At 37.5% G+C, this 27500-nt stretch overlaps 1 protein-coding gene across 1 annotated transcript in view; it reads right to left on the bottom strand.

The window, feature by feature from the left end:
* The window catches only part of adamts18 (ADAM metallopeptidase with thrombospondin type 1 motif, 18), a 217421-nt gene that overhangs the window by 148138 nt on the left and 41783 nt on the right, over positions 1–27500 (bottom strand). The gene's annotated exons all lie outside the window — the stretch shown is intronic.

Below are 27500 nucleotides of genomic sequence, written 5' to 3'. Positions count from 1 at the left end.
TCACCTTGGACAATTAAACTACTATTTTACAAGTTCCAAAAAATTCCAGGAATTCCCAGAATTCTCGGTTTTACAAAAGCCCTATTTTCACCTCTTCCTGGAAAGTTTTCACACATTGCATTTTTCAACCGTTTCACCTTAAAACCATTTCTCTAAATTGGGACACTCAAATTCTCTTATTTTTTTTTTTTTTGTACAAATTCCCGGTTTTCCTGAAATTCCAGGAATTCCAAAATACCCATTCTTAAGTCAACATTTTTCAACCGATTCCAAAAATTCTAAAACCATCATATCATCTAGGACAATAGTGCTAGTACCAATATTTCCAAAAGTTCCTAGTTTTCCCGAACTTCTCAAATTTCCAGGAAATTACTATTCCAATGAATGGACATATTAAAAGTTGCACAATGCCCAAAATTTTGCGCCATTTTTAAACCCCACACCAACCATCCAAACACACTACTCTTCCGATATAGCGAACGCAAAAAAATGTTTTCCGTTCCCAAAATTCCCGGTTTTCCTGGAATTTTCTCCTCCTTGACAATGAATGGATGAATATACAATTGACTGCGTATCCCACACTTCTCATCCGATTTGAACCATTCCAACATCCACACACTCCCCTCACATTGGACAATCAAACTACTATTTTCCAAGTTCAAAAAATTCCAGGAATTCCCAGAATTCCTTATTTTCACCTCTTCCTGGAAAGTTTTCACAGACCACATTTTTCAACCGTTTTTGACCATTCCACCTTCAACCCATTTCTCTTAGTTGTGACTCTCAAACGCTTCTATTATTTTTTTTTTTGTATAAATTCCCGGTTTTCCTGAAATTCCAGGAATTCCAAAATACCCATTCTTAAGTCAACATTTTTCAACCGATTCCAAAAATTCCAAAACCATCATATCATATAGGACAATAGTCCTAGGATCAATATATTCAAAAGTTTCCAGTTTTCCCGAAATGCTCAAATTTCCAGGAAATTCCTATTCAAATGAATGGACATATTCAAAGTTCTACAATGCCCAAAATTTTGCGCCATTTTTAAACCCCAACCATCCACACACACTACTCTTCTGATATAGCGAACGCAAAAAATGTTTTCCGTTCCCAAAATTCCCGGCTTTCCGGGAATTTTCTCCTCCTTGACAATGAATGGATGGATATACAATTGACTGTGTATCCCACACTTCTCATCCGATTTGAACCATTCCAACGTCCACACACTCCCCTCACATTGGACAATAAAACTACTATTTTCCAAGTTCAAAAAATTCCAGGAATTCCCAGAATTCCTGGTTTTACAAAAGCCTTATTTTCACCTCTTCCTGGAAAGTTTTCACAGACCACATTTTTCAACCGTTTTTCAACCCGTTTCTCTTAGTTGGGACTCTCAAATGCTTCTATTATTTTTATTGAACAAATTCCCGGTTTTCCTGAAATTCCAGGAATTCCAAAATACCCATTCTTAAGTCAACATTTTTCAACCGATTTCAAAAATTCCAAAACCATCATATCATCTACGACAATAGTCCGAGGATCAATATATTCAAAAGTTCCCAGTTTTCCCGAAATTCTCAAATTTCCAGGAAATTCCCATTCAAATGAATGGACATATTCAAAGTTCTACAATGCCCAAAATGTTGCGCCATTTTTAAACCCCAACCATCCACACACACTACTCTTCCGATATAGCGAACGCAAAAAAATGTTTTTCCGTTCCCAAAATTCCCGGTTTTCCTGGAATTTTTCTCCTCCTTGACAATGAATGGATGAATATACAACTGACTGCGAATCCCACACTTCTCATCCGATTTGAACCATTCCAACATCCACACACTCCCCTCACATTGGACAATCAAACTACTATTTTCCAAGTTAAAAAAATTCCAGAAATTCCTAGAATTCCTGGTTTTACAAAAGCTTTATTTTCACCTCTTCCTGGAAAGTTTTCACAGACCACATTTTTCAACCGTTTTTCAACCCATTTCTCTTAGTTGGGACTCTCAAACGCTTCTATTTTTATTTCTTGTACAAATTCCCGGTTTTCCTGAAATTCCAGGAATTCCAAAATACCCATTCTTAAGTCAACATTTTTCAAGCGATTCCAAAAATTCCAAAACCATCATATCATCTAGGACAATAGTGCTAGTATCAATATATTCAAAAGTTCCCAGTTTTCCCGAAATGCCCAAAATTCCAGGAAATTCCCATTCCAATGAATGGACATATTCAAAGTTCTACAATGCCCAAAATTTTGCGGCATTTTTAAACCCCAACCATCCACACACACTACTCTTCCGATATAGCGAACGCAAAAAATGTTTTCCGTTCCCAAAATTCCCGGTTTTCCCGGAATTTTCTCCTCCTTGACAATGAATGGAGGAATATACGATTGACTGCGTATCCCACACTTCTCATCCGATTTGAACCATTCCAACATCCACACACTCCCCTCACATTGGACAACCAAACTACTATTTTCCAAGTTCAAAAAATTCCAGGAATTGCCAGAATTCCTGGTTTTACAAAAGCCTTATTTTCACCTCTTCCTGGAAAGTTTTCACAGACCACATTTTTCAACCGTTTTTCAACCCATTTCTCTTAGTTGGTACTCTCAAACGCTTCTATTATTTTTTTTGTACAAATTTCCGGTTTTCCTGAAATTCCAGGAATTCCAAAATACCCATTCTTAAGTCAACATTTTTCAACCGATTCCAAAAATTCCAAAAACCATCATATCATCTAGGACAATAGTGCTAGTATCAATATATTCAAAAGTTCCCAGTTTTCCCGAAATGCTCAAATTTCCAGGAAATTTCCATTTAAATGAATGGACATATTCAAAGTTCTACAATGCCCAAAATGTTGCGCCATTTTTAAACCCGATCCCAACCTTTCAACCATCCACACACACTACTCTTCCGATATAGCAAACGCAAAAAAATGTTTTCCATTCCCAAAATTCCCGGTTTTCCTGGAATGTTCTCCTCCTTGACAATGAATGGATGAATATACAATTGACTGCGTATCCCACACTTCTCATCCGATTTGAACCATTCCAAGATCCACACTCTCCCCTCACATTGGACAATCAAACTACTATTTTCCAAGTTCAAAAAATTCCAGGAATTCCCAGAATTCACCTCTTCCTGGAAAGTTTTCACAGACCACATTTTTCAACCGTTTTTGACCATTCCACCTTCAACCCATTTCTCTTATTTGGGACTCTCAAACGCTTCTATAATTTTTTTTGTGCAAATTCCCAGTTTTCCTGAAATTCCAGGAATTCCAAAATACCCATTCTTAAGTCAACATTTTTCAACCGATTCCAAAAATTCCAAAAACCATCATATCATCTAGGACAATAGTGCTAGTATCAATATATTCAAAAGTTCCCAGTTTTCCCGAAATGCTCAAATTTCCAGGAAATTACCATTCCAATGAATGGACATATTCAAAGTTCTACAATGCACAAAATGTTGCGCCATTTTTAAACCCAACCTTTCAACCATCCACACACACTACTCTTCCGATATAGCGAACGCAAAAAAATGTTTTCCGTTCCCAAAATTCCCGGTTTTCCTGGAATTTTCTCCTCCTTGACAATGAATGGATGAATATACAATTGACTGCGTATCCCACACTTCTCATCCGATTTGAACCATTCCAACATCCACACACTCCCCTCACATTAGACAATCAAACTACTATTTTCAAGGTAGAAAAAATTCCAGGAATTCCCAGAATTCCTTATTTTCACCTCTTCCTGGAAAGTTTTCACAGACCACATTTTTCAACCGTTTTTGACCATTCCACCTTCAACCCATTTCTCTTAGTTGGGACTCTCAAACGCTTCGCTTCTATTATTTTTTTTGTACAAATTCCCGGTTTTCCTGAAATTCCAGGAATTCCAAAATACCCATTCTTAAGTCAACATTTTTCAACCGATTCCAAAAATTCCAAAACCATCATATCATCTAGGACAATAGTGCTAGTATCAATGTATTCAAAAGTTCCCAGTTTTCCCGAATTCTCAAATTTCCAGGAAATTCCCATTCCAATGAATGGACATATTCAAAGTTCTACAATGCCCAAAATTTTGCGCCATTTTTAAACCCCAACCATCCACACACACTACTCCTCCGATATAACGAACGCAAAAAAATGTTTTCCGTTCCCAAAATTCCCGGTTTTCCCGGAATTTTCTCCTCCTTGACAATGAATGGATGAATATACGATTGACTGCGTATCCCACACTTCTCATCCCATTTGAACCATTCCAACATCCACACACTCCCCTCACATTGGACAATCAAACTACTAGTTTCCAAGTTCAAAAAATTCCAGGAATTCCCAGAATTCCTTATTTTCACCTCTTCCTGGAAAGTTTTCACAGACCACATTTTTCAACCGTTTTTGACCATTCCACCTTCAACCCATTTCTCTTAGTTGGGACTCTCAAATGCTTCTATTATTTTTTTTTGTGCAAATTCCCGGTTTTCCTGAAATTCCAGGAATTCCAAAATACCCATTCTTAAGTCAACATTTTTCAAACGATTCCAAAAATTCCAAAACCATCATATCATCTAGGACAATAGTGCTAGTATCAATATATTCAAAAGTTCCCAGTTGTCCCGAAATGCTCAAATTTCCAGGAAATTCCCATTCCAATGAATGGACATATTCAAAGTTCTACAATGCCCAAAATTTTGCGCCATTTTTAAACCCCAACCATCCACACACACTACTCTTCCGATATAGCGAACGCAAAAAATGTTTTCCGTTCCCAAAATTCCCGGTTTTCCTGGAATTTTCTCCTCCTTGACAATGAATGGATGAATATACAACTGACTGCGTATCCCACACTTCTCATCCGATTCGAACCATTCCAACATCCACACACTCCCCTCACATTGGACAACCAAACTACTATTTTCCAAGTTCAAAAAATTCCAGGAATTGCCAGAATTCCTTATTTCCACCTCTTCCTGGAAAGTTTTCACAGACCACATTTTTCAACCGTTTTTGACCATTCCACCTTCAACCCATTTCTCTTACTTGATACTCTCAAACGCTTCTATTTTTTTTTTTTTGTACAAATTCCCGGTTTTCCTGAAATTCCAGGATTTCCAAAATACCCGTCAACATTTTTCAAACGATTCCAAAAATTCCAAAACCATCATATCATCTAGGACAATAGTGCTAGTATCAATATATTCAAAAGTTCCCAATTTTCCCGAAATGCTCAAATTTCCAGGAAATTCCCATTCCAATGAATGGACATATTCAAAGTTCTACAATGCCCAAAATTTTGCGCTATTTTTAAACCCCAACCATCCACACACACTACTCTTCCGATATAGCGGACGCAAAAAAATGTTTTCCGTTACCAAAATTCCCGGTTTTCCCGGAATTTTCTCCTCCTTGACAATGAATGGATGAATATACAATTGACTGCGTATCCCACAGTTCCACAATTTGAACCATTCCAACATCCACACACTCCCCTCACATTGGACAACCAAACTACTATTTTCCAAGTTCAAAAAATTCCAGGAATTCCCAGAATTCACCTCTTCCTGGAAAGTTTTCACAGACCACACTTTTCAACCGTTTTTGACCATTCCACCTTCAACCCATTTCTCTTAGTTGGGACTTTCAAACGCTTCTATTATTTTTTTTTTGAAAATTCCCAGTTTTCCTGAAATTCCAGGAATTCCAAAATACCCATTCTTAAGTCAACTTTTTCAACCGATTCCAAAAATTCCAAAACCATCATATCATCTAGGACAATAGTGCTAGTATCAATATATTCAAAAGTTCCCAGTTTTCCCGAAATGCTCAAATTTCCAGGAAATTCCCATTCCAATGAATGGACATATTCAAAGTTCTACAATGCCCAAAATTTTGCGCTATTTTTAAACCCCAACCATCCACACACACTACTCTTCCGATATAGCGAACGCAAAAAAAATGTTTTCCGTTCCCAAAATTCCCGGTTTTCCTGGAAATTTCTCCTCCTTGACAATGAATGGATGAATATACAATTGACTGTGTATCCCACACTTCTCATCCGATTTGAACCATTCCAACATCCACACACTCCCCTCACATTGGACAATCAAACTACTATTTTCCAAGTTCAAAAAATTCCAGGAATTCCCAGAATTCCTTATTTCCACCTCTTCCTGGAAAGTTTTCACAGACCACATTTTTCAACCGTTTTTGACCATTCCACCTTCAACCCATTTCTCTTAGTTGCGACTCTCAAACGCTTCTATTATTTTTTTTGGACAAATTCCCGGTTTTCCTGAAATTCCAGGAATTCCAAAATACCCATTCTTAAGTCAACATTTTTCAACCGATTCCAAAAATTCCAAAACCATCATATCATCTACGACAATAGTGCTAGTATCAATATATTCAAAAGTTCCCAGTTTTCCCGAAATTCTCAAATTTCCAGGAAATTCCCATTCAAATGAATGGATATATTCAAAGTTCTACAATGCCCAAAATGTTGCGCCATTTTTAAACCCAACCTTTCAACCATCCACACACACTACTCTTCCGATATAGCGAACGCAAAAAATGTTTTCCGTTCCCAAAATTCCCGGTTTTCCCGGAATTTTCTCCTCCTTGACAATGAATGGATGAATATACAATTGACTGTGTATCCCACACTTCTCATCCGATTTGAACCATTCCAACATCCACACACTCCCCTCACATTGGACAACCAAACTACTATTTTCCAAGTTCAAAAAATTCCAGGAATTCCTAGAATTCCTTATTTTCACCTCTTCCTGGAAAGTTTTCAGAGACCACATTTTTCAACCGTTTTTCAACCCATTTCTCTTAGTTGGGACTCTCAAACGCTTCTATAATTTTTTTTGTACAAATTCCCGGTTTTCCTGAAATTCCAGGAATTCCAAAATACCCATTCTTAAGTCAACATTTTTCAACCGATTCCAAAAATTCCAAAACCATGATATCATCTAGGACAATAGTGCTAGTATCAATATATTCAAAAGTTCCCAGTTTTCCCGAAATGCTCAAATTTCCAGGAAATTCCCATTCCAATGAATGGACATATTCAAAGTTCTACAATGCCCAAAATTTTGCGCCATTTTTAAACCCCAACCGTCCACACACACTACTCTTCCGATATAGCAAACGCAAAAAAATGTTTTCCGTTCCCAAAATTCCCGGTTTTCCTGGAATGTTCTCCTCCTTGACAATGAATGGATGAATATACAATTGACTGTGTATCCCACACTTCTCATCCGATTTGAACCATTCCAACATCCACACACTCCCCTCACATTGGACAATCAAACTACTATTTTCCAAGTTCAAAAAATTCCAGGAATTCCCAAAAATTCACCTCTTCCTGGAAAGTTTTCACAGACCACATTTTTCAACTGTTTTTGACCATTCCACCTTCAACCCATTTCTCTTAGTTGGGACTCTCAAACGCTTCTATTATTTTTTTTTGTACAAATTCCCGGTTTTCCTGAAATTCGAGGAATTCCAAAATACCCATTCTTAAGTCAACATTTTTCAACCAATTCCAAAAATTCCAAAACCATCATATCATCTAGGAAAATAGAACTAGTATCAATATATTCAAAAGTTCCCAGTTTTCCTGAAATGCTCAAATTTCCAGGAAATTCCTATTCAAATGAATGGACATATTCAAAGTTCTACAATGCCCAAAATTTTGCGCCATTTTTAAACCCCAACCATCCACACACACTACTCTTCCGATATAGCGAATGCAAAAAAATGTTTTCCGTTCCCAAAATTCCCGGTTTTCCTGGAATTTTCTCCTCCTTGACAATGAATGGATGAATATACAATTGACTGCGTATCCCACACTTCTCATCCGATTTGAACCATTCCAACATCCACACACTCCCCTCACATTGGACAATCAAACTACTATTTTCCAAAGTTAAAAAAATTCCAGGAATTCCCAGAATTCACCTCTTCCTGGAAAGTTTTCACAGACCACATTTTTCAACCGTTTTTGACCATTCCACCTTCAACCCATTTCTCTTAGTTGGGACTCTCAAACGCTTCTATTTTTTTTTTTTGTAAAAATTCCCGGTTTTCCTGAAATTCCAGGAATTCCAAAATACCCATTCTTAAGTCAACATTTTTCAACCGATTCCAAAAATTCCAAAACCATCATATCATCTAGGACAATAGTGCTAGTATCAATATATTCAAAAGTTCCCAGTTTTCCTGAAATGCCCAAATTTCCAGGAAATTCCCATTCCAATGAATGGACATATTCAAAGTTCTACAATGCCCAAAATTTTGCGCCATTTTTAAACCCCAACCATCCACACACACTACTCTTCCGATATAGCGAATGCAAAAAATGTTTTCCGTTCCCAAAATTCCCGGCTTTCCGGGAATTTTCTCCTCCTTGACAATGAATGGATGAATATACAATTGACTGGGAATCCCACACTTCTCATCCGATTTGAACCATTCCAACATCCACACACTCCCCTCACATTAGACAATCAAACTATTATCCAAGTTCAAAAAATTCCAGGAATTCCCAGAATTCCTTATTTTCACCTCTTCCCGGAAAGTTTTCACAGACCACATTTTTCAACCGTTTTTGACCATTCCACCTTCAACCCATTTCTCTTAGTTGGGACTCTCAAACGCTTCTATTATTTTTTTTTTGGTATAAATTCCCGGTTTTCCTGAAATTCCAGGAATTCCAAAATACCCATTCTTGAGTCAACATTTTTCAACCGATTCCAAAAATTCCAAAACCATCATATCATCTAGGACAATAGTGCTAGTATCAATATATTCAAAAGTTCCCAGTTTTCCCGAAATGCTCAAATTTCCAGGAAATTCCCATTCCAATGAATGGACATATTCAAAGTTCTACAATGCCCAAAATGTTGCGCCATTTTTAAACCCAACCTTTCAACCATCCACACACACTACTCTTCCGATATAGCAAACGCAAAAAAATGTTTTCCGTTCCCAAAATTCCCGGTTTTCCTGGAATTTTCTCCTCCTTGACAATGAATGGATGAATATACAATTGACTGCGTATCCCACACTTCTCATCCGATTTGAACCATTCCAACATCCACACACTCCCCTCACATTAGACGATCAAACTACTATTTTCCAAGTTAAAAAAATTCCAGGAATTCCCAGAATTCCTGGTTTTACAAAAGCCTTATTTTCACCTCTTCCTGGAAAGTTTTCACGGACCACATTTTTCAACCGTTTTTCAACCCATTTCTCTTAGTTGGGACTCTCAAACGCTTCTATTATTTTTTTTGAACAAATTCCTGGTTTTCCTGAAATTCCAGGAATTCCAAAATACACATTCTTAAGTCAACATTTTTCAACCGATTCCAAAAATTCCAAAACCATCATATCATCTAGGACAATAGTGCTCGTATCAATATATTCAAAAGTTCCCAGTTTTCCCGAAATGCTAAAATTTCCAGGAAATTCCCATTCCAATGAATGGACATATTCAAAGTTCTACAATGCCCAAAATTTTGCGCCATTTTTAAACCCCACACCAACCATCCACACACACTACTCTTCCGATATAGCGAACGCAAAAAAAATTCCCGGTTTTCCTGGAATTTTTCTCCTCCTTGATAATGAATGGATGAATATTCAAAAACGTATCCCACATTTCTCATCCGATTTGAACCATTCCAACATCCACACACTCTACTCACCTTGGACAATCAAACTACTATTTTGCAAGTTCCAAAAAATTCCAGGAATTCCCAGAATTCTCGGTTTTACAAAAGCTCTATTTTCACCTCTTCCTGGAAAGTTTTCACACACGGCATTTTTCAACCGTTTCACCTTAAAACCATTTCTCTTAGTTGGGACACTCAAACGCTCCTATTTTTTTTGTACAAATTCCCGGTTTTCCTGAAATTCCAGGAATTCCAAAATACCCATTCTTAAGTCAACATTTTTCAAGCGATTCCAAAAATTCCAAAACCATCATATCATCTAGGACAATAGTGCTAGTATCAATATATTCAAAAGTTCCCAGTTTTCCCGAAATACTCAAATTTCCAGGAAATTCCCATTCCAATGAATGGACATATTCAAAGTTCTACAATGCCCAAAATTTTGCGCCATTTTTAAACCCCAACCATCCACACACACTACTCTTCCGATATAGCGAACGCAAAAAAAAATGTTTTCCGTTCCCAAAATTCCCGGTTTTCCTGGAATTTTCTCCTCCTTGACAATGAATGGATGAATATACAATTGACTGCGTATCCCACACTTCTCATCCGATTTGAACCATTCCAACATCCACACACTCCCCTCACATTGGACAATCAAACTACTATTTTCCAAGTAAAAAAAATTCCAGGAATTCCCAAAATTCCTTATTTTCACCTCTTCCTGGAAAGTTTTCACAGACCACATTTTTCAACCGTTTTTGACCATTCCACCTTCAACCCATTTCTCTTAGTTGGGGCTCTCAAACTGTTTGCTTCTATTATTTTTTTTGTACAAATTCCCGGTTTTCCTGAAATTCCAGGAATTCCAAAATACCCATTCTTAAGTCAACATTTTTCAACCGATTCCAAAAATTCCAAAACCATCATATCATCTAGGACAATAGTGCTAGTATCAATATATTCAAAAGTTCCCAGTTTTCCCGAAATGCTCAAATTTCCAGGAAATTCCCATTCCAATGAATGGACATATTCAAAGTTCTACAATGCCCAAGATGTTGCGCCATTTTTAAACCCCAACCATCCACACACACTACTCTTCCGATATAGCGAACGCAAAAAAAATGTTTTCCGTTCCCAAAATTCCCGGTTTTCCCGGAATTTTCTCCTCCTTGACAATGAATGGATGAAGATACAATTGACTGCGTATCCCACACTTCCACAATTTGAACCAATCCAACATCCACACACTCCCCTCACATTGGACAATCAAACTACTATTTTCCAAGTTCAAAAAATTCCAGGAATTCCCAGAATTCCTTATTTCCACCTCTTCCTGGAAAGTTTTCACAGACCACATTTTTCAACCGTTTTTGACCATTCCACCTTCAACCCATTTCTCTTAGTTGGGACTCTCAAACGCTTCTATTATTTTTTTTTGTATAAATTCCCGGTTTTCCTGAAATTCCAGGAATTCCAAAATACCCATTCTTGAGTCAACATTTTTCAACCGATTCCAAAAATTCCAAAACCATCATATCATCTAGGACAATAGTGCTAGTATCAATATATTCAAAAGTTCCCAGTTTTCCCGAAATGCTCAAATTTCCAGGAAATTCCCATTCCAATGAATGGACATATTCAAAGTTCTACAATGCCCAAAATTTTGCGCCATTTTTAAACCCCAACCATCCACACACACTACTCTTCCGATATAGCGAACGCAAAAAAATGTTTTCCGTTCCCAAAATTCCCGGTTTTCCCGGAAATTTTCTCCTCCTTGATAATGAATGGATGAATATACAAAAACGTATCCCACATTTCTCATCCGATTTTAACCATTCCAATATCCACACACTCTACTCACCTTGGACAATCAAACTACTATTTTACAAGTTCCAAAAAATTCCAGGAATTCCCAGAATTCTCGGTTTTACAAAAGCTCTATTTTCACCTCTTCCTGGAAAGTTTTCACACACGGCATTTTTCAACCGTTTCACCTTAAAACCATTTCTCTTAGTTGGGACACTCAAACGCTCCTATTTGTTTCGTACAAATTCCCGGTTTTCCTGAAATTCCAGGAATTCCAAAATACCCATTCTTAAGTCAACTTTTTCAACCGATTCCAAAAATTCCAAAACCATCATATCATCTAGGACAATAGTGCTAGTATCAATATATTCAAAAGTTCCCAGTTTTCCCGAAATGCTCAAATTTCCAGGAAATTCCCATTCCAATGAATGGACATATTCAAAGTTCTACAATGCCCAAAATTTTGCGCTATTTTTAAACCCCAACCATCCACACACACTACTCTTTCGATATAGCGAACGCAAAAAATGTTTTCCGTTCCCAAAATTCCCGGTTTTCCCGGAATTTTCTCCTCCTTGACAATGAATGGATGAATATACAATTGACTGCGTATCCCACACTTCTCATCCGATTCGAACCATTCCAACATCCACACACTCCCCTCACATTGGACAATCAAACTACTATTTTCCAAGTTCAAAAAATTCCAGGAATTCCCAGAATTCCTGGTTTCACAAAAGCCTTATTTTCACCTCTTCCTGGAAAGTTTTCACAGACCACATTTTTCAACCGTTTTTGACCATTCCACCTTCAACCCATTTCTCTTACTTGGTACTCTGAAACGTTTCTTTAATTTTTTTTGTACAAATTCCCGGTTTTCCTGAAATTCCAGGAATTCCAAAATACCCATTCTTAAGTCAACATTTTTCAACCGATTCCAAAAATTCCAAAACCATCATATCATCTAGGACAATAGTGCTAGTATCAATATATTCAAAAGTTCCCCGTTTTCACGAAATGCTCAAATTTCCAGGAAATTCCCATTCCAATGAATGGACATATTCAAAGTTCTACAATGCCCAAAATTTTGCGCCATTTTTAAACCCCAACCATCCACACACACTACTCTTCCGATATAGCGAACGCAAAAAAATGTTTTCCATTCCCAAAATTCCCGGTTTTCCCGGAAATTTTCTCCTCCTTGACAATGAATGGATGAATATACAACTGATTGCGTAGCCCACACTTCTCATCCGATTTGAACCATTCCAACATCCACACACTCCCCTCACATTGGACAATCAAACTACTATTTTCCAAGTTAAAAAAATTCCAGGAATTCCCAGAATTCCTGGTTTTACAAAAGCCTTATTTTCACCTCTACCTGGAAAGTTTTCACAGACCACATTTTTCAACCGTTTTTGACCATTCCACCTTCAACCCATTTCTCTTAGTTGGGACTCTCAAACGCTTTTATTATTTTTTTTTGTGCAAATTCCCGGTTTTCCTGAAATTCCAGGAATTCCAAAATACCCATTCTTAAGTCAACATTTTTCAACCGATTCCAAAAATTCCAAAACCATCATATCATCTAGGACAATAGTGCTAGTATCAATATATTCAAAAGTTCCCAGTTTTCCCAAAATGCTCAAATTTCCAGGAAATTCCCATTCCAATGAATGGACATATTCAAAGTTCTACAATGCCCAAAATGTTGCGCCATTTTTAAACCCGATCCCAACCTTTCAACCATCCACACACACTACTCTTCCAATATAGCGAACGCAAAAAATGTTTTCCGTTCCCAAAATTCCCGGTTTTCCTGGAATTTTTCTCCTCCTTGATAATGAATGGATGAATATTCAAAAACGTATCCCACATTTCTCAGCCGATTTTAACCATTCCAATATCCACACACTCTACTCACCTTGGACAATCAAACTACTATTTTACAAGTTCCAAAAAATTCCAGGAATTCCCAGAATTCTCGGTTTTACAAAGGCTCTATTTTCACCTCTTCCTGGAAAGTTTTCACACACAGCATTTTTCAACCGTTTCACCTTAAAACCATTTCTCTTAGTTGGGACACTCAAACGGTCCTATTTTTTTTGTACAAATTCCCGGTTTTCCTGAAATTCCAGGAATTCCAAAATACCCATTCTTAAGTCAACATTTTTCAACCGATTCCAAAAATTCCAAAACCATCATATCATCTAGGACAATAGTGCTAGTATCAATATATTCAAAAGTTCCCAATTTTCCCGAAATGCTCAAATTTCCAGGAAATTACCATTCCAGTGAATGGACATATTCAAAGTTCTACAATGCCCAAAATTTTGCGCCATTTTTAAACCCCAACCATCCACACACACTACTCTTCCGATATAGCGAACGCAAAAAAATGTTTTCCGTTCCCAAAATTCCCGGTTTTCCTGGAATATTTTCCTCCTTGACAATGAATGGATGAATATACAATTGACTGTGTATCCCACACTTCTCATCCGATTTGAACCATTCCAACATCCACACACTCCCCTCACATTGGACAACCAAACTACTATTTTCCAAGTTAAAAAAAATTCCAGGAATTCCCAGAATTCATTATTTTCACCTCTTCCTGGAAAGTTTTCACAGACCACATTTTTCAACCGTTTTTGACCATTCCACCTTCAACCCATTTCTCTTAGTTGGGACTCTCAAACGCTTCGCTTCTATTGTTTTTTTTGTACAAATTCTCAGTTTTCCTGAAATTCCAGGAATTCCAAAATACCCATTCTTAAGTCAACATTTTTCAACCGATTACAAAAATTCCAAAACCATCATATCATCTAGGACAATAGTGCTAGTATCAATATATTCAAAAGTTCCCAGTTTTCCCGAAATGCTCAAATTTCCAGGAAATTTCCATTTAGATGAATGGACATATTCAAAGTTCTACAATGCCCAAAATGTTGCGCCATTTTTAAACCCGATCCCAACCTTGCAACCATCCACACACACTACTCTTCCGATATAGCGAACGCAAAAAATATTTTCCGTTCCCAAAATTCCCGGTTTTCCTGGAATATTTTCCTCCTTGACAATGAATGGATGAATATACAATTGACTGCGTATCCCACACTTCTCATCCGATTTGAACCATTCCAACATCCACACACTCCCCTCACATTGGACAACCAAACTACTATTTTCCAAGTTCAAAAAATTCCAGGAATTGCCAGAATTCCTGGTTTTACAAAAAGCCTTTTTTTCACCTCTTCCTGGAAAGTTTTCACAGACCACATTTTTCAACCGTTTTTGACCATTCCACCTTCAACCCATTTCTCTTAGTTGGGACTCTCAAACGCTTCTATTATTTTTTTTGTACAAATTCCCGGTTTTCCCGAAATTCCAGGAATTCCAAAATACCCATTCTTAAGTCAACATTTTTCAACCGATTCCAAAAATTCCAAAACCATCATATCATCTAGGACAATAGTGCTAGTATCAATATATTCAAAAGTTCCCAGTTTTCCCGAAATGCTCAAATTTCCAGGAAATTCCCATTCCAATGAATGGACATATTCAAAGTTCTACAATGCCCAAAATGTTGCGCCATTTTTAAACCCCAACCATCCACACACACTACTCTTCTGATATAGCGAACGCAAAAAGATGTTTTCCGTTCCCAAAATTCCCGGTTTTCCTGGAATTTTCTCCTCCTTGACAATGAATGGATGAATATTCAAAAACGTATCCCACATTTCTCATCCGATTTGAACCATTCCAACATCCACACACTCCCCTCACATTGGACAATCAAACTGCTATTTTCCAAGTTCAAAAAATTCCAGGAATTCCCAGAATTCCTTATTTTCACCTCTTCCTGGACAATTTTCACAGACCACATTTTTCAACCATTTTTTGACCATTCCACCTTCAACCCATTTCTCTTAGTTGGGACTCTCAAACGCTTCTATTATTTATTTTTGTGCAAATTCCCGGTTTTCCTGAAATTCCAGGAATTCCAAAATACCCATTCTTAAGTCAACATTTTTCAACCGATTCCAAAAATTCCAAAACCATCATATCATCTAGGACAATAGTGCTAGTATCAATATATTCAAAAGTTCCCAGTTTTCCCGAAATGCTCAAATTTCCAGGAAATTCCCATTCCAATGAATGGACATATTCAAAGTTCTACAATGCCCAAAATTTTGCGCCATTTTTAAACCCCAACCATCCACACACACTACTCTTCCGATATAGCGAACGCAAAAAAATGTTTTTCGTTCCCAAAATTCCCGGTTTTCCCGGAATTTTCTCCTCCTTGACAATGAATGGATGAATATACAATTGACTGCGTATCCCACACTTCTCATCCGATTTGAACCATTCTAACATCCACACACTCCCCTCACATTGGACAATCAAACAACTATTTTCCAAGTTCAAAAAATTCCAGGAATTCCCAGAATTCCTTATTTTCACCTCTTCCTGGAAAGTTTTCACAGACCACATTTTTCAACCGTTTTTGACCATTCCACCTTCAACCCATTTCTCTTAGTTGGGACTCTCAAACGCTTCTATTATTTTTTTTTGTACAAATTCCCGGTTTTCCTGAAATTCCAGGAATTCCAAAATACCCATTCTTATGTCAACATTTTTCAACCGATTCCAAAAATTCCAAAACCATCATATCATCTAGGACAATAGTGTTAGTATCAATGTATTCAAAAGTTCCCAGTTTTCCCGAAATGCTCAAATTTCCAGGAAATTCCCATTCCAATGAATGGACATATTCAAAGTTCTACAATGCCCAAAATTTTGCGCCATTTTTAAACCCCAACCATCCACACACACTACTCTTCCGATATAGCGAACGCAAAAAAATGTTTTCCGTTCCCAAAATTCCCGGTTTTCCCGGAATTTTCTCCTCCTTGACAATGAATGGATGAATATACAATTGACTGTGTATCCCACACTTCTCATCCCATTTGAACCATTCTAACATCCACACACTCCCCTCACATTGGACAATCAAACTACTATTTTCCAAGTTCAAAAAATTCCAGGAATTCCCAGAATTCCTTATTTTCACCTCTTCCTGGAAAGTTTTCACAGACCACATTTTTCAACCGTTTTTGACCATTCCACCTTCAACCCATTTCTCTTAGTTGGGACTCTCAAACGCTTCTATTATTTTTTTTGTACAAATTCCCGGTTTTCCCGAAATTCCAGGAATTCCAAAATACCCATTCTTAAGTCAACATTTTTCAACCGATTCCAAAAATTCCAAAACCATCATATCATCTAGGACAATAGTGCTAGTATCAATATATTCAAAAGTTCCCAGTTTTCCCGAAATGCTTAAATTTCCAGGAAATTCCCATTCCAATGAATGGACATATTCAAAGTTCTACAATGCCCAAAATTTTGCGCCATTTTTAAACCCCAACCATCCACACACACTACTCTTCCGATATAGCGAACGCAAAAAAATGTTTTCCGTTCCCAAAATTCCCGGTTTTCCCGGAAATTTTCTCCTCCTTGACAATGAATGGATGAATATACAATTGACTGCGTATCCCACACTTCTCATCCGATTTGAACCATTCCAACATCCACACACTCCCCTCACATTGGACAATCAAACTACTATTTTCCAAGTTCAAAAAATTCCAGGAATTTCCAGAATTCCTTATTTTCACCTCTTCCTGGAAAGTTTTCACAGACCACATTTTTCAACCGTTTTTGACCATTCCACCTTCAACCCATTTCTCTTAGTTGGGACTCTCAAACGCTTCTATTATTTTTTTTTGTACAAATTCCCGGTTTTCCTGAAATTCCAGGAATTCCAAAATACCCATTCTTAAGTCAACATTTTTCAACCGATTCCAAAAATTCCAAAACCATCATATCATCTAGGACAATAGTGTTAGTATCAATATATTCAAAAGTTCCCAGTTCTCCCAAAATGCTCAAATTTCCAGGAAATTCCCATTCCAATGAATGGACATATTCAAAGTTCTACAATGCCCAAAATGTTGCGCCATTTTTAAACCCCAACCATCCACACACACTACTCTTCCGATATAGCGAACGCAAAAAAAATGTTTTCCGTTCCCAAAATTCCCGGTTTTCCCGGAATTTTCTCCTCCTTGACAATGAATGGATGAATATACCATTGACTGCGTATCCCACACTTCTCATCCGATTTGAACCATTCCAACATCCACACACTCCCCTCACATTGGACAATCAAACTACTATTTTCCAAGTTAAAAAAAATTCCAGGAATTCCCAGAATTCCTTATTTTCACCTCTTCCTGGAAAGTTTTCACAGACCACATTTTTCAACCGTTTTTGACCATTCCACCTTCAACCCATTTCTCTTAGTTGGGACTCTCAAACGCTTCTATTATTATTTTTTTTTGTATAAATTCCCGGTTTTCCTGAAATTCCAGGAATTCCAAAATACCCATTCTTAGGTCAACATTTTTCAACCGATTCCAAAAATTCCAAAACCATCATATCATCTAGGACAATAGTGCTAGTATCAATATATTCAAAAGTTCCCAGTTTTCCCGAAATGCTCAAATTTCCAGGAAATTCCCATTCCAATGAATGGACATATTCAAAGTTCTACAATGCCCAAAAATTTTGCGCCATTTTTAAACCCCAACCATCCACACACACTACTCTTCCGATATAGCGAACGCAAAAAAATGTTTTCCGTTCCCAAAATTCCCGGTTTTCCTGGAATTTTCTCCTCCTTGACAATGAATGGATGAATATACAATTGACAAATATCCCACACTTCTCATCCGATTTGAACCATTCCAACATCCACACACTCCCCTCACATTGGACACTCAAACTACTATTTTCCAAGTTAAAAAAATTCCAGGAATTCCCAGAATTCCTTATTTTCACCTCTTCCTGGAAAGTTTTCACAGACCACATTTTTCAACCGTTTTTGACCATTCCACCTTCAACCCATTTCTCTTAGTTGGGACTCTCAAACGCTTCTATTGTTTTTTTTTGTACAAATTCCCGGTTTTCCTGGAATTCCAGGAATTCCAAAATACCCATTCTTAAGTCAACATTTTTCAACCGATTCCAAAAATTCCAAAACCATCATATCATCTAGGACAATAGTGCTAGTATCAATATATTCAAAAGTTCCCAAATTTCGCGAAATGCTCAAATTTCCAGGAAATTCCCATTCCAATGAATGGACATATTCAAAGTTCTACAATGCCCAAAATTTTGCGCCATTTTTAAACCCCAACCATCCACACACACTACTCTCCCGATATAGCGAACGCAAAAAAATGTTTTCCGTTCCCAAAATTCCCGGTTTTCCTGGAATTTTCTCCTCCTTGACAATGAATGGATGAATATACAATTGACTGCGTATCCCACACTTCTCATCCGATTTGAACCATTCCAACATCCACACACTCCCCTCACATTGGACAACCAAACTACTATTTTCCAAGTTCAAAAAAATTCCAGGAATTCCCAGAATTCCTTATTTTCACCTCTTCCTGGAAAGTTTTCACAGACCACATTTTTCAACCGTTTTTGACCATTCCACCTTCAACCCATTTCTCTTAGTTGGGACTCTCAAACGCTTCTATTATTTTTTTTTGAACAAATTCCCGGGTTTCCTGAAATTCCAGGATTTCCAAAATACCCGTCAACATTTTTCAAACGATTCCAAAAATTCCAAAACCATCATATCATCTAGGACAATAGTGCTAGTATCAATATATTCAAAAGTTCCCAGTTTTCCCGAAATGCCCAAATTTCCAGGAAATTCCCATTCCAATGAATGGACATATTCAAAGTTCTACAATGCCCAAAATGTTGCGCCATTTTTAAACCCCAACCATCCACACACACTACTCTTCCGATATAGCGAACGCAAAAAAATGTTTTCCGTTCCCAAAATTCCCGGTTTTCCTGGAATTTTTCTCCTCCTTGATAATGAATGGATGAATATTCAAAAACGTATCCCACATTTCTCATCCGATTTTAACCATTCCAATATCCACACACTCTACTCACTTTGGACAATTAAACTACTATTTTACAAGTTCCAAAAAATTCCAGGAATTCCCAGAATTCTCGGTTTTACAAAAGCCCTATTTTCACCTCTTCCTGGAAAGTTTTCACACATTGCATTTTTCAACCGTTTCACCTTAAAACCATTTCTCTAAATTGAGACACTCAAATTCTCTTTTTTTTTTTTTTTTGTACAAATTCCCGGTTTTCCTGAAATTCCAGGAATTCCAAAATACCCATTCTTAAGTCAACATTTTTCAACCGATTCCAAAAATTCCAAAACCATCATATCATCTAGGACAATAGTCCTAGTATCAATATATATTCAAAAGTTCCCAGTTTTCCCGAAATTCTCAAATTTCCAGGAAATTCCCATTCCAATGAATGGACATATTCAAAGTTCTACAATGCCCAAAATTTTGCGCCATTTTTAAACCCCAACCATCCACACACACTACTCTTCCGATATAGCGAACGCAAAAAAATGTTTTACGTTCCCAAAATTCCCGGTTTTCCCGGAATTTTCTCCTCCTTGACAATGAATGGATGAATATACAATTGACTGCGTATCCCACACTTCTCATCCGATTTGAACCATTCCAACATCCACACACTCCCCTCACATTGGACAATCAAACTACTATTTTCCAAGTTCAAAAAATTCCAGGAATTCCCAGAATTCCTTATTTTCACCTCTTCCTGGAAAGTTTTCACAGACCACATTTTTCAACCGTTTTTGACCATTCCACCTTCAACCCATTTCTCTTAGTTGGGACTCTCAAATGCTTCTATTATTTTTTTTTTGTGCAAATTCCCGGTTTTCCTGAAATTCCAGGAATTCCAAAATACCCATTCTTAAGTCAACATTTTTCAACCGATTCCAAAAATTCCAAAACCATCATATCATCTAGGACAATAGTGCTAGTATCAATATATTCAAAAGTTCCCAGTTTTCCAGAAATGCTCAAATTTCCAGGAAATTCCCATTCCAATGAATGGACATATTCAAAGTTCTACAATGCCCAAAATTTTGCGCCATTTTTAAACCCCAACCATCCACACACACTACTCTTCCGATATAGCGAACGCAAAAAAATGTTTCCGTTCCCAAAATTCCCGGTTTTTCCGGAATTTTTCTCCTCCTTGATAATGAATGGATGAATATACAAAAACGTATCCCACATTTCTCATCCGATTTGAACCATTCCAACATCCACACACTCTACTCACCTTGGACAATCAAACTACTATTTTACAAGTTCCAAAAAATTCCAGGAATTCCCAGAATTCTCGGTTTTACAAAAGCTCTATTTTCACCTCTTCCTGGAAAGTTTTCACACTCGGCATTTTTCAACCGTTTCACCTTAAAACCATTTCTCTTAGTTGGGACACTCAAACGCTCCTATTTTTTTCGTACAAATTCCCGGTTTTCCTGAAATTCCAGGAATTCCAAAATACCCATTCTTAAGTCAACATTTTTCAACCGATTCCAAAAATTCCAAAACCATCATATCATCTAGGACAATAGTGCTAGTATCAATATATTCAAAAGTTCCCAGTTTTCCCGAAATGCTCAAATTTCCAGGAAATTTCCATTTAAATGAATGGACATATTCAAAGTTCTACAATGCCCAAAATGTTGCGCCATTTTTAAACCCGGTCCCAACCTTTCAACCATCCACACACACTACTCTTCCGATATAGCAAACGCAAAAAAATGTTTTCCGTTCCCAAAATTCCCGGTTTTCCTGGAATTTTCTCCTCCTTGACAATGAATGGATGAATATACAATTGACTGCGAATCCCACACTTCTCATCCGATTTGAACCATTCCAACATCCACACACTCCCCTCACATTGGACAATCAAACTACTATTTTCCAAGTTCAAAAAATTCCAGGAATTCCCAGAATCAAACTGCTATTTTCCAAGTTCCAAAAATTCCAGGAATTTCCAAAATTCCTGGTTTTACCAAAGCTCTATTTTCATCTCTTCCTGGAAAGTTTTCACAGACCACATTTTTCAACCGATTTGGACCATTCCACCTTCAAACCATTTCTCTTAGATGAGACTCTCAAATGAAATGCTCTTTTTTTTTTTGTACAAATTCCCGCTTATCCTGAAATTCCAGGAATTCCGAAATACCCAGTCTTAAGTCAACATTTTTCAACCGATTCCAAAAATTCCAAAACCAACACATTCATATCATCTAGGACAATTGTGCTAGTACCAATATTTCCAAAAGTTCCTAGTTTTCCCGAACTTCTCAAATTTCCAGGAAATTCCTATTCCAATGAATGGACATATTCAAAGTTCTACAATGCCCAAAATTGTGCACCGTTTTTAAACCCCATCCCAACTTTTCAACCATCCACACACACTACTCTTCCGATATAGCGAACGCAAAAAATGTTTTCCGTTCCCAAAATTCCCGGTTTTCCCGGAATTTTCTCCTCCTTGACAATGAATGGATGAATATACAATTGACTGCGTATCCCACACTTCTCATCCCATTTGAACCATTCTAACATCCACACACTCCCCTCACATTGGACAATCAAACTGCTATTTTCCAAGTTCAAAAAATTCCAGGAATTCCCAAAATTCCCGGTTTTACCAAAGCTCTATTTTCATCTCTTCCTGGAAAGTTTTCACAGACCACATTTTTCAACCGATTTGGACCATTCCATCTTCAAACCATTTCTCTTAGATGAGACTCTCAAATGCTCTTTTTTTTTTGTACAAATTCCCGCTTATCCTGAAATTCCAGGAATTCCGAAATACCCAGTCTTAAGTCAACATTTTTCAACCGATTCCAAAAATTCCAAAACCAACACATTCATATCATCTAGGACAATTGTGCTAGTACCAATATTTCCAAAAGTTCCTAGTTTTCCCGAACTTCTAAAATTTCCAGGAAATTCCTATTCCAATGAATGAACATATTCAAAGTTCTACAATGCCCAAAATGTTGCGCCATTTTTAAACCCGATCCCAACCTTTCAACCATCCACACACACTACTCTTCCGATATAGCGAACGCAAAAAATGTTTTCCGTTCCCAAAATTCCCGGTTTTCCCGGAATTTTCTCCTCCTTGACAATGAATGGATGAATATACAACTGACTGCATATCCCACACTTCTCATCCGATTTGAACCATTCTAACATCCACACACTCCCCTCACATTGGACAATCAAACTGCTATTTTCCAAGTTCAAAAAATTCCAGGAATTCCCAAAATTCTCGATTTTACCAAAGCTCTATTTTCATCTCTTCCTGGAAAGTTTTCACAGACCACATTTTTCAACAGATTTTGACCATTCCACCTTCAAACCATTTCTCTTAGATGAGATTCTCAAATGCTCTTTTTTTTTTTTCTGTACAAATTCCCGCTTATCCTGAAATTCCAGGAATTCCGAAATACCCAGTCTTAAGTCAACATTTTTCAACCGATTCCAAAAATTCCAAAACCAACACATTCACAACATCTAGGACAATTGTGCTAGTACCAATACTTCCAAAAGTTCCTAGTTTTCCCAAACTTCTCAAATTTCCAGGAAATTCCTATTCCAATGAATGGACATATTCAAAGTTCTACAATGCCCAAAACTGTGCACCGTTTTTAAACCCCATCCCAACCTTTCAACCATCCACACACACTACTCTTCCGATATAGCGAACGCAAAAAATGTTTTCCGTTCCTGAAATTCCCGGTTTTCCCGGAATTTTCTCCTCCTTGACAATGAATAGATGAATATACAATTGACTGCGTATCCCACACTTCTCATCCGATTTGAACCATTCCAACATCCACACACTCCCCTCACATTGGACAATCAAACTGCTATTTTCCAAGTTCAAAAAATTCCAGGAATTCCCAAAATTCTCGATTTTACCAAAGCTCTATTTTCATCTCTTCCTGGAAAGTTTTCACAGACCACATTTTTCAACCGATTTTGACCATTCCACCTTCAAACCATTTCTCTTAGATGAGATTCTCAAATGCTCTTTTTTTTTTTTTTTTTACAAATTCCCGCTTATCCTGAAATTCCAGGAATTCCGAAATACCCAGTCTTAAGTCAACATTTTTCAACCGATTCCAAAAATTCCAAAACCAACACATTCATATCATCTAGGACAATTGCGCTAGTACCAATATTTCCAAAAGTTCCTAGTTTTCCCGAACTTCTCAAATTTCCAGCAAATTCCTATTCCAATGAATGGACATATTCAAAGTTCTACAATGCCCAACATTGTGCACCATTTTTAAACCCCATCCCAACCTTTCAACCATCCACACACACTACTCTTCCGATATAGCGAACGCAAAAAATGTTTTCCGTTACCAAAATTCCCGGTTTTCCCGGAATTTTCTCCTCCTTGACAATGAATAGATGAATATACAACTGACTGCGTATCCCACACTTCTCATCCGATTTGAACCATTCTAACATCCACACAATCAAACTACTATTTTCCAAGTTCAAAAAATTCTAGGAATTCCCAAAATTCCCGGTTTTACCAAAGCTCTATTTTCATCTCTTCCTGGAAAGTTTTCACAGACCACATTTTTCAACCGATTTTGACCATTCCACCTTCAAACCATTTCTCTTAGATGAGACTCTCAAATGCTCTTTTTTTTTTTTCTGTACAAATTCCCGCTTATCCTGAAATTCCAGGAATTCCAAAATACCCAGTCTTAAGTCAACATTTTTCAACCGATTCCAAAAATTCCAAAACCAACACATTCATATCATCTAGGACAATTGCGCTTGTACCAATATTTCCAAAAGTTCCTAGTTTTCCCAAACTTCTCAAATTTCCAGGAAATTCCTATTCCAATGAATGGACATGTTCAAAGTTCCACAATGCCCAAAACTGTGCACAGTTTTTAAACCCCATCCCAACCTTTCAACCATCCACACACACACTAGTCTTCTGATATTCCCGGTTTTCCTGGAATTTTCTCCCCCTTGAAAATGAATGAATGAATAAACAATCGACTGCGTATACCACATTTCTCATCCGATCTGAACCGTTCCAACATCCACCCACTCCACTCACCTTGGACATTCTAGACAGCTTGTTTCCAAAAAAATCCCCTGATTACCCGGAATTACCAGGAATTTCCCCCCCTCCATTAAAAATGAATGGGCAATATACAAACCTCTCTATATCCCACATTTCTCAACCGATTCTAACCGTTCCAACATCCACACACTCTACACACCCTGGACATTCCAGTGTTTCACGTATCGGCGGTTTAGTGGGTGGCGCACATAGGGCGTTCCAACCAAAATTGCAAATTCTGGCTACAATCTACTTCACTAATTGTTTATTTTTTTAAATACTAGATACTTGTATCAAATCTGTATTTATTGTAGCTGCAGATGTAGTTGGAAAAAAAATAAGAAAAAAATAGGGCTGATATCGACAAAAAAGGCCGATACTGGTATGCTTAAAAATGTGAATATTGGATTGATCTTTACTGCGAATAACTTCCACATACAAAGAAGTCTCATCCTTATGGGTGGCATGCAAAATGACTCCTTAAGGGTGTCTTTCCACATCTACCTTGCTCGGTCAGACCTTTCAGTCTTGATCCAAACCAAAATAACAGGAATAAAAAAATGTCTTCCGCCGCAGTCTAGACCCAAATGACAGACACGGCTCTCCTCTGAAGGACGCTTCAGACTTTCCGGCAATTATAAGAGTTTGCTCCATCCATTCTTCCATTTTCTCAGGGTCACGGAAAAGATGGGAGTCCATCCCAGTGAAACTAAAAAGTAAGGCTTCTCTATACGTCTTAAAAAGTCGCCAGGAGCCCCCGCCCACTATCCTTCTTACAGCTGAAAACATGAGAGTTGGAGGTTTTAGTATTTACTATGCTAGCCTAGCATGATGCCGCTGGTCAAAATGTGATGTTAGCATGTGGCTAACATAGCTATGCTAGTGTTGTCCCACTCCTTACTGTTACGTCACGTATGTGATGTATGTTACATTGGACAAGTGCACATTCACAGTGTGTACGTCAAAAGTGGATAAAGTACACAATAGAGTCATCCCTCGCCACATTGCGATTCAAATAATGCGGCTTTACTACATCCCTGTGTTTTTAAAAGCCGATCTACATATTTTGGGCCTAAATGTTAAGTGTTAAATTAGGTCTAATAAGTATTAGAGTCCAGTATTATTAGTTTGTTTTTTTGGGTTGAAATTGAACAATGTGAATTTATATATATAACTATATATATAACTATATATATACTATATATATATATATATATATATATATATATATATATATATATATATATATATATATATATATATATATATATATATATATATATATATATATATATATTTATACAGATTCTCATCCACAACAGTACACCATGGCAAAAAAAGAACAATGCAACATTTGACGTCACTATGGGAAGTTTTGACGGAGCAGAAACGTGTGAACTCGTTGGGAGTTTCCTCCTCTCCCAGCTCGCCAGCCTCAATCTGAACCTTGGTATTTACCGTGATGACGGACTGGCAGTGTGTCGCGCCTCGCCAAGGAGCAGCGAGAATACCAAGAAGCGCATATGCCAAATTTTCAAAGAGAACGGCCTACGGATCACGATTGAAGCCAACAAGCAAACCGTCAACTTCCTCGACGTCACTTTCAACCTGAGAAATAACAGCTACCAACCATTCACGAAACCCAACACAACACTCCAATACGTGCACCATGACAGCAACCACCCACCCACCACCACGAAAAGAATACCTACCGGAATCAATAAAAGGCTATCGATGCTGTCATCTAGCAAAGCTGAATTTGACCAAGCAACCCCCCCGTACCAAAAAGCCCTTGATGAAAGCGGATACAATTTCACCCTCACCTATGAACCCATGCCAGGAAACCAACCGAAAAAGAACAGAAAACGAAACGACATCATCTGGTACAACCCCCCATACAGCAAAAACGTCTCGACTAACATTGGACACAAATTCCTCAATCTGATTGACAAACACTTTCCCAAAGACAACACCCTAAGAAAAGTATTCAACAAGAACAACATTAAATTGAGCTACAGCTGTATGAACAATATACGACAAATCATCTCAAACCACAACAAAACAATTGCAAATGAGCCGTCGGCCCCCGGACAGAGCGACTCCAAAACCAACAAAGGTTGCAACTGTCGAAAGAAACCTGATTGCCCTCTCAACGGGGGGTGCTTACAAACATCAGTTGTCTACCAATCTAAGGTAACACGCAAGGACATTAACACATCCGACACATATGTAGGATTAACTGAGGGAGAGTTCAAAACCAGATGGAACAATCACAAGGCTTCTTTCAGGAACCAAAACCTGCGGAATACCACAGAACTCAGCAAACACATTTGGGACCTCAAAGACAATAATGTTGAATATTCAATAACATGGCAAATTCTTGCATCCAGCACACCTTACAATAGTGGTAATAAAAGATGCAACCTATGCTTGAAAGAGAAACTGTTTATTATTTACCGTCCAGACCTGTCATCCCTCAACAAGCGCAGCGAAATTGTAACAACATGCCGCCATAGACGGAAACACCTCCTCGGTAACACATGAGCCAATCACCACGCCCCTAGGCCAGCCTGTACCCACCCACTCTGTGCCCTATATAAACCATGGTATGCGAATGCTCCCATTAAAATCTCCTGACGATTGAGGGTACCCCCCCTCATGAAACAGGCCTGTAGAGATGAAATAGTCTTGTGATTTTTTCCCCACACATACATATATATATATATATATGTATATAGATACATATATACAGTATATACAGTATATATATACATATATATATATATATATGTGTGTATTTATGTATATAAGATGTATATATATATATATGTATGTGTGTATGTATATATGTAT

Source organism: Nerophis lumbriciformis, linkage group LG06, assembly GCF_033978685.3.
Source record: "Nerophis lumbriciformis linkage group LG06, RoL_Nlum_v2.1, whole genome shotgun sequence".
NCBI classification, from domain to species: Eukaryota; Metazoa; Chordata; class Actinopteri; order Syngnathiformes; family Syngnathidae; genus Nerophis; species Nerophis lumbriciformis.
Note: the sequence above shows the minus strand (reverse complement) of the source record. Positions and strands in the feature narration are given on the sequence as shown.